The 12,680-nt window shown below is 41.9% G+C and overlaps 1 long non-coding RNA gene across 1 annotated transcript in view; it reads right to left on the bottom strand.

Moving 5' to 3' along the window:
• Positions 1-3,223: 3,223 nt before the first annotated feature.
• LOC142243645 (uncharacterized) overlaps positions 3,224-12,680 on the bottom strand; it is a 60,368-nt gene continuing 50,911 nt past the window's right edge. The window contains exons 2-3 of the long non-coding RNA XR_012724389.1: positions 7,925-8,119; positions 3,224-5,412 (exon numbers count right to left, since the gene is read on the bottom strand). This is a non-coding gene — a long non-coding RNA (uncharacterized LOC142243645). The remainder of the gene's footprint in view (positions 5,413-7,924; positions 8,120-12,680) is intronic.

Genomic DNA, 12,680 nt, shown 5'->3' with positions numbered 1-12,680 from the left:
GTTCACCGACTACAGCGACGTCGCAGGGAAGGTAAGTCCGTGTGACGGGTGTAAGCGATGTTGTGCGCCACGGGCAGCAATTTGCCCGTGACGCACAATTGACGGGGGTGGGTACGCTCGGTATCGATATCGCAGCGTGTAAAGTGCCCTTTACTGTCCTCCATCCTTGCACCTTCCTGTAATAATGTTCCCCATCCTGGCCCCATCTTATAATAATGTCATTCCATCATAGGCTCCTTCCAGGTAGAAGTACAGTGGTTCTCCTCATCCAAAGAAGTTCAGGGTCCAAAAATCAGCCACTAAGGTGAAGGCGTCTGTGTTCTGGGATAAGGAGGGCATGCTGCTAGTGGACTACCTTAAAAAGGGTTCTACCATCAATGCAAGGTATTACACTGAACTTTTGTACCAATTGAAGGCAGCTCTGAAGGCCAAAGGGCACGGCAAGCTGTCCAAAGGAATCTTGTTCTTGCAAGACAATGCCTCCGCTTACACTGCACAAGCAACCACGGCAAAACTGGCAGAGCCGGGCTTCCAGCTGGTGACCACCCACCTTATTCACCAGATCTAGCCTCCTCCGACTATCATCTGTTTCCAAACCTGAAGAAACACCTCAAGGTACCAAATTTCACACCATTTCTGATGCCATGGCTGCTACAGATGCCTGGTTTGAGGCTCAACCAAAATCCTTTTTTTTGCTAGACTTACAGAACTTGGAATACTGATGTAAGAAGTGTGTTGCCATCAGTGGAGCGTATGTGGAAAAAATGGAAAGTTTCATCATCCTATCTCGTTTCTTTCTGGGTAAAGCCAAAGACTTATCAGCAGCCCCTCGTAATGTCCCTGTTCTGTGGCTCTTCTCCAACAGATATAAAAAAATAAACAAACCCACAGACCTTCCTCCACTCCACCACAGAGTAACATCTTTTCCATAGTCAGCGCGGAAGGGTGACTTCAGCGTGCAAACAAGCAGAGCATGACGTTACTTCCACATGCCGCCAGTAACTTGCTTGCTGATGTCAGCTACCAGCCTCTGATTGGTTGGCAGTGTGTATTGCGGTGCAGGGACCCTGTGGGTCTCTGTGCTGCAATATATATCAGCTGAATGTGCAGACACACATTCAGGTGAGTTAATTGCTGGTCAACCTCCTACATAAGCTTGATTGTGGCTCCTGCATATTTCCCCTCAACTATACTGTACCATAATATATGTTGATGAAAGAGTTAATAATGGTGAAAATTCTATGTTGGTCCATCACCTTCTTACAAATAGAAGGACTTTTACCACTTGAATCCCTCTGCTATATGCTGAAGTCTCCACAACTTTTTCTAGTTGCTTTTTCTAGTTACTATTTAGTTGTAGAGATACTAATGTGTTGTCTAATTTGCCATTTTACTGAAAAATTTCATGTTAATTCTAATATTTGCTGTTATAGGTAATATAATAGATTATATGATGTATTATTTCTTCATGCTATGTTATACGGTCTTCAGATCTAGTGACCCTCTGTATTATGTGTGAAGAATTTGAGATGTGGGAGTCAATAGATTTTGGGAGAATAGCCTTGGGTTTAAATATTCCCAGGCAGGATGCTACTGTGTAACAGCAGTGAAGTGTGAAGTATTGAATGCATAACATAAAAAGTTAATACACTGAGCTGCTGTGTAAAATCATGAATCACAGGGAGTGAGGAGGTAGCATTAACATGCATGGCCATTCCTGGTGTGCAGAAGAAGCTCCTACTAAGGAGGATGCTACCTTGTTACAGCAGTGAAGTCTGGAGTGATGATTGCAGAACATAAAAAGTTAATACACTGAGCTGCTGTGTGAAATAATGAATCACAGGGAGTAAGGTTAGTTAGCATTAACATGCATGGCCATTCCATGTGTACAGAAGAAGCTCCTACCAAGGAGGATGATATTGTGTTACAGCAGTGAAGTGTGAAGTAATTAATGCATAACATAAGAAGTTAATACACTGAGCTGCTGCGTGAAATAATGAATCAAAGGGAGTGAGGAGTTAACAAACATGGTCATTCCTGGTGTGCTGAAGAAGCTCCTACCAAGGTGGATGCAACCGTGTTCATACAGTGAAATCTGGAGTGATGAATGCAGAACATATAAAGTTAATACACTGAGCTGCTGTGTGTAATGATGAATCAGAGGGAGTAAAGAGTTAACATTAACATGCATGACCATTCCTGGTGTGCAGAAGAAGCTCCTGCCTAATGTGAGCAGGTACATGCAGACTAGCAGACTGCCAAATTCAAGAAGAATACTTTTAGCTCAGCAGATCTTGTCTATCATAGTTAGCTTGACATTATTAACTGATACGGTTGCAGGGCTGGGCTCTGTTTCTTCCTTCTTCTGGGGCCCGCTCACAGGTGGTACCTCTGCATACTCCTCTGATGTCATCACCCATAGCCTTTTAAGGCTGGCTTGGGTGGCTGTATACTTATAACACTCTATTACCATTTATTTATCAGGGGGTTAGCTTTACTTTCCTCTTGACTGATCTTCATCCAGGTGTCTAATTCTCTTCAGCTACCCCTGACTTCTATTCAGCAATCAGTGTTTATTACCAAACTCAGTTCAGTGTCTGTAGATGATGATGTCTTCATATTCAACTCTGCTGCATCAAGATACCAGATACCCTCTCCATTTCCCACCTTTGTCTCTGCTACCAAGGTACCTTAAAATTAATTTATTTCTGTTGTGCCAAGGCTGGCTACATCTTCAACCCAACTGTGTCAAATTTCCAGGTAACTATTCTGGTGCTTACTTACAATTTACAACACTGCTGCAAGATACCAGTTTGCTTATACATCTCTGCTATTTTAATGTTACTGCAATCCTGCAGCAAGTTACCAGCTTACTCACACATCTCTGCTGTTTCGGGGAGTAACCGCACAACCTGGGCAAAATAAAGGATAACATCTTGCCTATGCGTCTCCTTCACTATTTGCACATCTGACTCAGATATATATAACTATATATATATATATATGTATATATGTATATATATATATATATATATATATATATATGTATATATATATATATATATTGGCAACACTGTCCCCATTGGGGCTCACAATCTAAATTCCCTAACAGTATATTTTTGGAATGTGAGAGGAAACCGGAGAATCCAGAGGAAACCCACAGAAACGAGGGGAAAATATACAACCTCATTGCTGATGTTGTGCTTGGTGGGATTTGAACCCAGGACCCCAGCACTGCAAGACTGCAGTGCTAACCACTGAGCCACCACGAGACTGCAGTGCTAACCACTGAGCCACCACGAGACTGCAGTGCTAACCACTGAGCCACCACAAGACTGCAGTGCTAACCACTGAGCCACCATACAGTGCTAACCCACTGAGCCACCGTACTGTCCTTACTAGTACTTCCAGCTCAGCTTTTCCTTTTACTATTTTGAATACACTGTTGTAATGGTTCTCGCAATGGGGACAGTGGTGATAATGTATGTAAAGCGCCACAGAATATGATGGTGCTAAAAAAGCAATGCATCATAAATAAATAATTAATGCTCTGCTGCATCATCGGCTCTGGTCCGTGCTCCAACCTTGACCTCTGGCTTAGAGAATCCTTATCCTCAAATGAGCCAAAAATAGTTAGGTGTGGTGGTGGGTAGCACTCATTATACTCGGTGTGCTGCCCCAAGGCTATAGAGAGGCAACAAAGGAGCAAATAAAGAAGATCAAGCTTTTGTTTCAATTTTTTTTTCAGGGAATACAGACTAGCTCAACTGGATCAGAGTAGAGAGAGGATGAGAACTGCCAAAGAAAGAAGAGAGAATAGAGAATGATTCCAATCTTGGAGAATTCCCAAACTATAGGAGTATGAGTGCTGATACCTTTCACCCAGGTATGGGAAGGCAGGTACAGGTGACGGACACAGGGATAACGGGAAAGGAGCTCAGGCCCTGACAACTAGCTAGCAGACTGGTATCCAAACTAACTAAGGACGTTGTGCAGGCACCTCCCCTAATGGGAGGGTGCCTTAAATACATAGTGCCTCTCAGCCATAAGCTGATAGGAATTTCTGGGAAATGGTGCACCGGCTCTTTAAGAGGACAGCCAGTGTGCGCTCACTTGTCTTACGTGCACTCCTGAGAACCCTATTCAGCATGTACAGGGCCTGGGAGGGGAAGGAGGTGACGGAGCACATGGGATGTCGGGTGGGAAAAGGGGAGAACAGAACTCAGCTTGGGCGGTGAGTAAGTCAGCATCTCTGCAGGGACGCCGCTGCTACACTGAGTTGTCAGCAATAATATGCAATCTAAAAGACAAGAGATATTGCAGGGCTTTGCTGCCAATAATGGCGACAATGAAGAGAGGCACTATGAGTGTGTGCTCTGCTGCATGGAGTTTATTTAAATATGATGGTAAGGTATACGTTCATACGATTAAATAAACAAATGCATTGTGGGAGACGCAGATACTATGTGAAAGTGAAGGAAGTGCTGCTGAAGAGCTATGCAGAATGAATGAAGTGCTGCTGAAGAGCTATGCAGAGTGAAGGAAGTGCTGCTGAAGAGCTATGCAGAGTGAAGGAAATGCTGCTGAAGAGCTATGCAGAGTGAAGGAAGTGCTGCTGAAGAGCTATGCAGAGTGAAGGAAGTGCTGCTGAAGAGACTGCCAGCAGACTGTCAGAAAAGCAGCTAATAAGTTGCAAGTGTCATTTAATTTCTCAATATAACTGTATACTCTGTTCAAGCCCATTGTCCTTTAAAGGAAAACTGTGACTATGAAGTTTGTTGCCTCCTGGAGGGGTAAGATCTTTTTGGGTTCAATGGGACACATAGTGTGACACCTGCCATGTACCAAACATTAATGAATCCCCTACAGAGGACAACAAGACTCAACCAAGGGAGAAGAATTAAGAGATGTTCAGGTTTTTTAAAAATGTAAAAGTAACAAAAAAAGACACATTTCTTCCTCCATACACAAAATAATAAGATTTCATCAGAGCCGAGTGTGAACGCGTCTGAGTGATGGAGCCGTATGGGATCTCAACAAAACGTACATTCCCTTTCCTAAAAGCCTCCTCCTGCCTGGCAGCCATTACTGTCCTCCTCGCAGCAGCGGAGACGTCTATTTTAGCTGCTGCTTATTTCAAAGAACTGACACAACGTGTTATTAAGACGATTGTGACGATCAGAGAGGATTATTCCGAAAGGAGCTAATTACACACGAGCGAGAAATGCGCAGCAACGGCGCAGACAGGAGTATAATGGCAGCACAGACTGTTCTGCTCTGATTGTAACTCCGTACTCAGGGACACCCGGTGTGGAGCCGCAGCCGCCATCCTGCCACTCAGCTCCGCAGGGGAGAAGCTCTGCACGCCGAGAAAATACAGAAGAAATCATCTACATCAGATGCACAAAGATCCTGAAAAAAAGGAAACAGAAAATTCAGAAACGGTGTAAAAACCCGCAATACAATGTAAAGATAAATAATACAAAAACTGAGATGGAAAATATTCCTATAACAATAACTATAATACTGCCCCTATGTACAAGAATATAACTACTATAATACTGCCCCTATGTACAAGAATATAACTACTATAATACTGCCCCTATGTACAAGAATATAACTACTATAATACTGTTCCTATGTACAAGAATATAACTACTATAATACTGCCCCCTATGTACAAGAATATAACTACTATAATACTGCCCCTATGTACAAGAATATAACTACTATAATACTGCTCCTATGTACAAGAATATAACTACTATAATACTGCCCCTATGTACAAGAATATAACTACTATAATACTGCCCCCTATATACAAGAATATAACTACTAGAATACTGCTCCCTATATACAAGAATATAACTACTATAATACTGCCCCTATGTACAAGAATATAACTACTATAATACTGCCCCTATGTACAAGAATATAACTACTATAATACTGCTCCTATGTACAAGAATATAACTACTATAATACTGCTCCTATGTACAAGAATATAACTACTATAATACTGCTCCTATGTTTAAGAATATAACTACTATAATACTGCCCCTATATACAAGAATATAACTACTATAATACTGCTCCTATGTATAAGAATATAACTACTATAATACTGTCCCTATGTACAAGAATATAACTACTATAATACTGCTCCTATGTACAAGAATATAACTACTATAATACTGCCCCTATATACAAGAATATAACTACTATAATACTGCTCCTATGTATAAGAATATAACTACTATAATACTGCCCCTATATACAAGAATATAACTACTATAATACTGCTCCTATGTACAAGAATATAACTACTATAATACTGCTCCTATGTATAAGAATATAACTACTATAATACTGCCCCTATATACAAGAATATAACTACTATAATACTGCTCCTATGTATAAGAATATAACTACTATAATACTGCCCCTATATACAAGAATATAACTACTATAATACTGCTCCTATGTACAAGAATATAACTACTATAATACTGCTCCTATGTACAAGAATATAACTACTATAATACTGCTCCTATGTACAAGAATATAACTACTATAATACTGCCCCTATATACAAGAATATAACTACTATAATACTGCTCCTATGTATAAGAATATAACTACTATAATACTGCCCCTATATACAAGAATATAACTACTATAATACTGCTCCTATGTATAAGAATATAACTACTATAATACTGTCCCTATGTACAAGAATATAACTACTATAATACTGCTCCTATGTACAAGAATATAACTACTATAATACTGCCCCTATATACAAGAATATAACTACTATAATACTGCTCCTATGTATAAGAATATAACTACTATAATACTGCCCCTATGTACAAGAATATAACTACTATAATACTGCTCCTATGTACAATAATATAACTACTATAATACTGCTCCTATGTACAAGAATATAACTACTATAATACTGCTCCTATGTACAAGAATATAACTACTATAATACTGCCCCTATATACAAGAATATAACTACTATAATACTGCTCCTATGTATAAGAATATAACTACTATAATACTGCTCCTATGTACAATAATATAACTACTATAATACTGCTCCTATGTACAAGAATATAACTACTATAATACTGCCCTCTATGTACAAGAATATAACTACTATAATACTGCCCCTATGTACAAGAATATAACTACTATAATACTGCCCTCTATGTACAAGAATATAACTACTATAATACTGCTCCTATGTACAAGAATATAACTACTATAATACTGCCCCCTATGTACAAGAATATAACTACTATAATACTGCTCCTATGTACAAGAATATAACTACTATAATACTGCCCCCTATGTACAAGAATATAACTACTATAATACTGCCCCCTATGTACAAGAATATAACTACTATAATACTGCCCCCTATATACAAGAATATAACTACTCTAATACTGCTCCTATGTACAAGAATATAACTACTATAATACTGCTCCTATGTACAAGAATATAACTACTATAATACTGCTCCTATGTACAAGAATATAACTACTATAATACTGCTCCTATGTACAAGAATATAACTACTATAATACTGCCCCCTATATACAAGAATATAACTACTATAATACTGCTCCTATGTATAAGAATATAACTACTATAATACTGCCCCCTATATACAAGAATATAACTACTATAATACTGCTCCTATGTACAAGAATATAACTACTATAATACTGCTCCCTATGTACAAGAATATAACTACTATAATACTGCTCCTATGTATAAGAATATAACTACTATAATACTGCGCCTATGTATAAGAATATACTATAAGACTTCGCAAACTTACAAGATTACATTAGATTCTATGTTATGAATACACATTTTGAGGAGCAGTTCTCAGTTTTCTTGTTACCTGTCCCTCATATATATATATATATGATGTAGCAGAGTTGTATTTGCGCAGTGTCTTCTTGTTTTCGGCTCCTCTATATGTTCATCAGTCGCTCCTGGAGATGAATATTTGAGCAGACTTGTGACCAGGGTGATATTCGCCTCCTGTTGCTTTGCTAATTAGTATGTGACCTTTCAGTGCAGGAACAGGTCTGTGCTGCAGATAAGAGGACAATGGTTATCAGAGCAGCAAGCTGTAGATTCAGATGTAGCAGAGCTGACATTGTCAGTTAACTGTTTCTCTTCTGCCCGGTTGTAATCAGAATCCAGTGATATTTCCCTTATACGGGATTAAGATTTACGCAGCTGTTGGAATATAATATTATTAATACTAAATGCTGGTATCGGGCACAGGAGGGAGCGGGCGAAACGCTGCAGAGTTGGGATTTCATGTGTTTTGGTGGCTGACGGAAATGACGATATGTCAGTCTGAAATTTTTGGTTGATGTCGTCGCAGTCTGGGGTCTGAGATATTTATTGCTTATTTTAAACTTATATATTATATGAATACTTTGTAGCGCCCCCTTTTGCTGCGATTACAGCTGCAGTCTCTTGGGGTATGTGTCTATCAGTGTTGCACATCGAGAGGCTGAAATTCTCGCCCATTCTTCCTTTGTAAACAGCTGGAGCGGAGTGAGGTTGGATGGAGGCGTTTGTGAACAGCAGTTTTCAGCTCTTTCCACAGATTCTCGATTGGGTTCAGGTCTGGACTGTGACTTGGCCATTCTAACACCTGGATATGGTTATTTGTGAACCATCCCATTGTAGATTTTGCTTTATGTTTGGGATCATTGTCTTGTTGGAAGACAAATCTCCGTCCCAGTCTCAGGTCTTTTGTAGACTCCAACAGGTTTTCCTCAAGAATGGTCCTGTATTTGGCTCCATCCATCTTCCCATCAATTTTAACCATCTTCCCTGTCCCTGCTGAAGAGAAGCAGGCCCAAACCATGATGCTGCCACCACCATGTTTGACAGTGGGGATGGTGTGTTCAGGGTGATGAGCTGTGTTGCTTTTACTCCAAACATATTGTTTGCATTGTGCCCACATAGTGTGATTTTGGTTTCATCTGAGCAGAGCACCTTCCTCCACATGTTTGGTGTCTCCAGGCGGCTTGTGGCAAACTTTAAATAGCACTTATTTTGTATATCTTTGAGAAATGGCTTTCTTCTTGCCACTCTTCCATAAAGGCCAGATTTGTGCAGTGTACGGCTGATTGTTGTGCTATGGACAGACTCTCCCACCTCAGCTGTAGATCTCTGCAGATCATCCAGAGTGATCATGGGCCTCTTGGCTGCATCTCTGATCAGTCTGCTCCTTGTGTGAGATGACAGTTTGGATGGACGGCCGGGTCTTGGTAGATTTGCAGGGGTATGATTCTCCTTCCATTTCAATATGATCGCTTGCACAGGGCTTCTTGGGATGTTTAAAGTTGTGGAAATCTTATTGTAACCAAATCCGGCTTTAAACTTCTCCACAACAGTGTCACGGACCTGCCTGTTGTGTTCCTTGGTCTTCATGATGCTCTCTGCGCTTTACACAGAACCCTGAGACTATCACAGAGCAGGTGCATTTATACGGAGACTTGTTACACACAGGGGCTTATATTTATCATCATCAGTCATTTAGGACAACATTGGATCATTCAGAGATCCTCAATGAACTTCTGGAGTGAGTTTGCTGCACTGAAAGTAAAGGGGGTGAATAATATTGCACGCACCAATTTTCAGTTCTTTATTTTTTACAAAAGATTAAAATAAGCAATAAATATCGTCCAACTTCACAATTGTGTCCACTTGTTTTTGATTCTTCACCAGAACATTACCATTTTTATCTTTATGTTTGAAGCCTGAAATGTGGGAAAAGGTTGAAAAATTCAAGGGGGCTGAATACTTTCACAAGGCACTGTAACTAGTGATGAGTTAGCACTACCATGCTAGGCTGCTCTGTACTCGCTCGTCATCACTAGTTACGAGTACCGAACACCCGAGCATGGTAGTGCCCGCTCATCTTTCTTTACAGATGTTTCTATCTTTTCTTCTCCATCTGACCCAGACCAACGTAATGACTTCTCTTAATATTTGACCAGAATGCTGAAATGAACCAGACCCTGAAAGGAGTTTTAAAAACAGAGATTAATCAGCGAGCCACAGAACATTTGGGGGGCTCCAGCGACCAGAGAATGGAGACCCTCAGCCCTGCTAGTCAGTCCGTCGGGCACAGTGTCCTGCCCCTTCCATCGGCCCCATTAATGCTGAATAGTGGGGAAGCATACATTGCACCACTGCTGCTCTATCCAATGGGGGTACACATGGCATGGCCGTCATGAGTCGGACCCCCAGTGATCAGACACTTAAGGCCTTGTCACACACACAGATAAATCTTTGGCAGATCTGTGGTTGCAGTGAAATCATGGACATATTGTTCCATTTGTACACAGCCACAAACCTGCCACTGATTGTCCACAATTTCACTGCAACCACAGATCTACCACAGATCTACCACAGATCTACCACAGATCTACCACAGATCTACCACAGATCTACCACAGATCTACCACAGATCTGCCACAGATCTGCCACAGATCTGCCACAGATCTGCCACAGATCTACCACAGATTTATCTCTGTGTGTGACAGGGCCTTTAATCTTTGGGGATACCCCTTTAAGGGCCAGGCTTTAAGACTGAGCAGATGAGATGTTCGGAGCCTTTTATACAGATGAAATCTTCTGCCCATTTAACTGTCCAATATCCGAGCGCAGAAATCTCACACTCCAATGACGGGCGCAAAGGATAGTTAAAGCAATTTTATACTTCAAAGGAAATCTGGTGTTATCATTTAATTATAGCTCATTCTGCTCCGTGATGAGCTCCTGCTTCAGAATCGATGTAACCCCCGGAAATTCTGGCAGATTACATTCCTCAGAGGAGCCGAGGACAAAACTGCCATTACTGCATGCGCCATTCTCTCAATGTAAAGGAAATCTGTCAGCAGGTTTTTGCTATGTAAGCTGAAGCTAGTATGCTGCAAGGGTTAATACAGAGAATTCAGGATGCCTGTCTTGTCACAGTCCGATCTGTTGTTTATTTACTATGTTTGTTTAATCAGCAGGACCCTTATCATTGCTTGAATTAGGCTGTGTGCACACGTTGCGTTTGTTACCGCGGAAACGCTGCGTTTTGAACCGCAGCGTTTCAGTGGCAAATTGCATGCGTTCAGCTTTCCCAGCAAAGTGTATGGGAAAGCTGAAAAATCAGTGCACACGCTGCGTTTCTTTCCGCAGCGTTTTGGATGCCAAAAATCGGTGCGGAAATAAAAGCAGCATGTCACTTCTTTTGTGCGTTGTGGCTGCGTTCTCTCCCCCATTGAATCAATGATGTGGGGTCAGAACGCAGCTACACCGCATGGACCTGCTTTTTAGTTGCGGTCCGCGGCCTTTGTCGGCACGCCAGAACGCAGGCATTTACCTGGAAGTGAGGTCAAGAGGTTTCCTGTTGACCTCACTTCCTGGCAAAGCCCCCGGTGTCGCCAAAGTGCCCGCCCCGACCCCCCTCCCGAAAATCCAACATGGCCGCGCGCACAGAAGCGCACCGGCCGCCCTGCTCCTATGTTATCTGTCGCATGTGCCTTGAGACATGCGACAGAAAAATGCACCCAGGCCCTGCCCGTTCACCCCAATTCCCCCCGGTGTCATACATACCTGCCCGTTGACCCCAATTCCCCCCGGTGTCATACATACCTGTCCGGTCGCAGCGCTGATCCCCCGCGGCCCCCTCCTCCTTCACAGCAGACGCCGGCCGGTCACATGTTCCGAGCAGCTGACAGCCAGCACTGTGTTCAGAGAGCTGTGCTGGCTGCTCGCACTCTGCAGCTGTGACCCGGGGAGAGTGGGTGCAGATTTTTGGCACCCACTCTCCTCAAATGGAGGGTCTGCCCTCCTAGAAAATGGGGGATACGTTCCCTGAACGTGCCCCCATATTCTAGAAGGTCCAGAGCCGACGTGGGACATCCAAATGGATTTCTGCGGACCCATTTTTTTTATTAAATTGGAGAACAAGGGAATGATTTGGGGAGTGTTTTTTCTAATAAAAAAAATTTTGTTGTCTTTTTTTGCTTTTGTTTACTGTCAATTAGTTATGTCGGGTGTCTGATAGACGCCGTGACATCACTAATTGCTGGGCTTGATGCCAGGTGACATTACACATCTGGTATCAACCCCATTTATTACCCCGTTTGCCAACGCACCAGGGCGCGGGATGAGTTGGGGCGAAGCGCCAGGATTGGCGCATCTAATGGATGCGCCACTTCTGGGGCGGCTGTGGCCTGCTATTTTTAGGCTGGGAAGAGTTCAATAACCATGGCTCTTCCCACCCTGAGAATACCAGACCCCAGCTGTCAGCTTCACCTTGGCTGGTGATCTAATTTGGGGGGACCCCATGTTATTTTTTTTTTATTATTTTTATTTATAAATAAAAAAAAAAACCTGGGGAGCCCTCCAAATTGATCACCAGACAAGATGAAGCTGCCAGCTGTGGTTTGCAGGCTACAGCTGTCTGCTTTACCCTGACTGGCTATCAAAAATAGGGGGGACCCCACGCCATTTTTTTTTTTGTTTTTGTGATAAAAACTAGGCTAGGCACCCTTTAGTGCCACATGAAAGGTACTAAAGGTGCCAGCTTAGAATATGCAGGGGGGGGTGGGACGTTGTATATATATTTG

Source organism: Anomaloglossus baeobatrachus, chromosome 6 (genome assembly GCF_048569485.1).
Source record: "Anomaloglossus baeobatrachus isolate aAnoBae1 chromosome 6, aAnoBae1.hap1, whole genome shotgun sequence".
Classification (NCBI taxonomy): Eukaryota; Metazoa; Chordata; class Amphibia; order Anura; family Aromobatidae; genus Anomaloglossus; species Anomaloglossus baeobatrachus.
The sequence above is the reverse complement of the archived record's forward strand: the minus strand, read 5'-3'. Positions and strand labels throughout refer to the sequence as shown.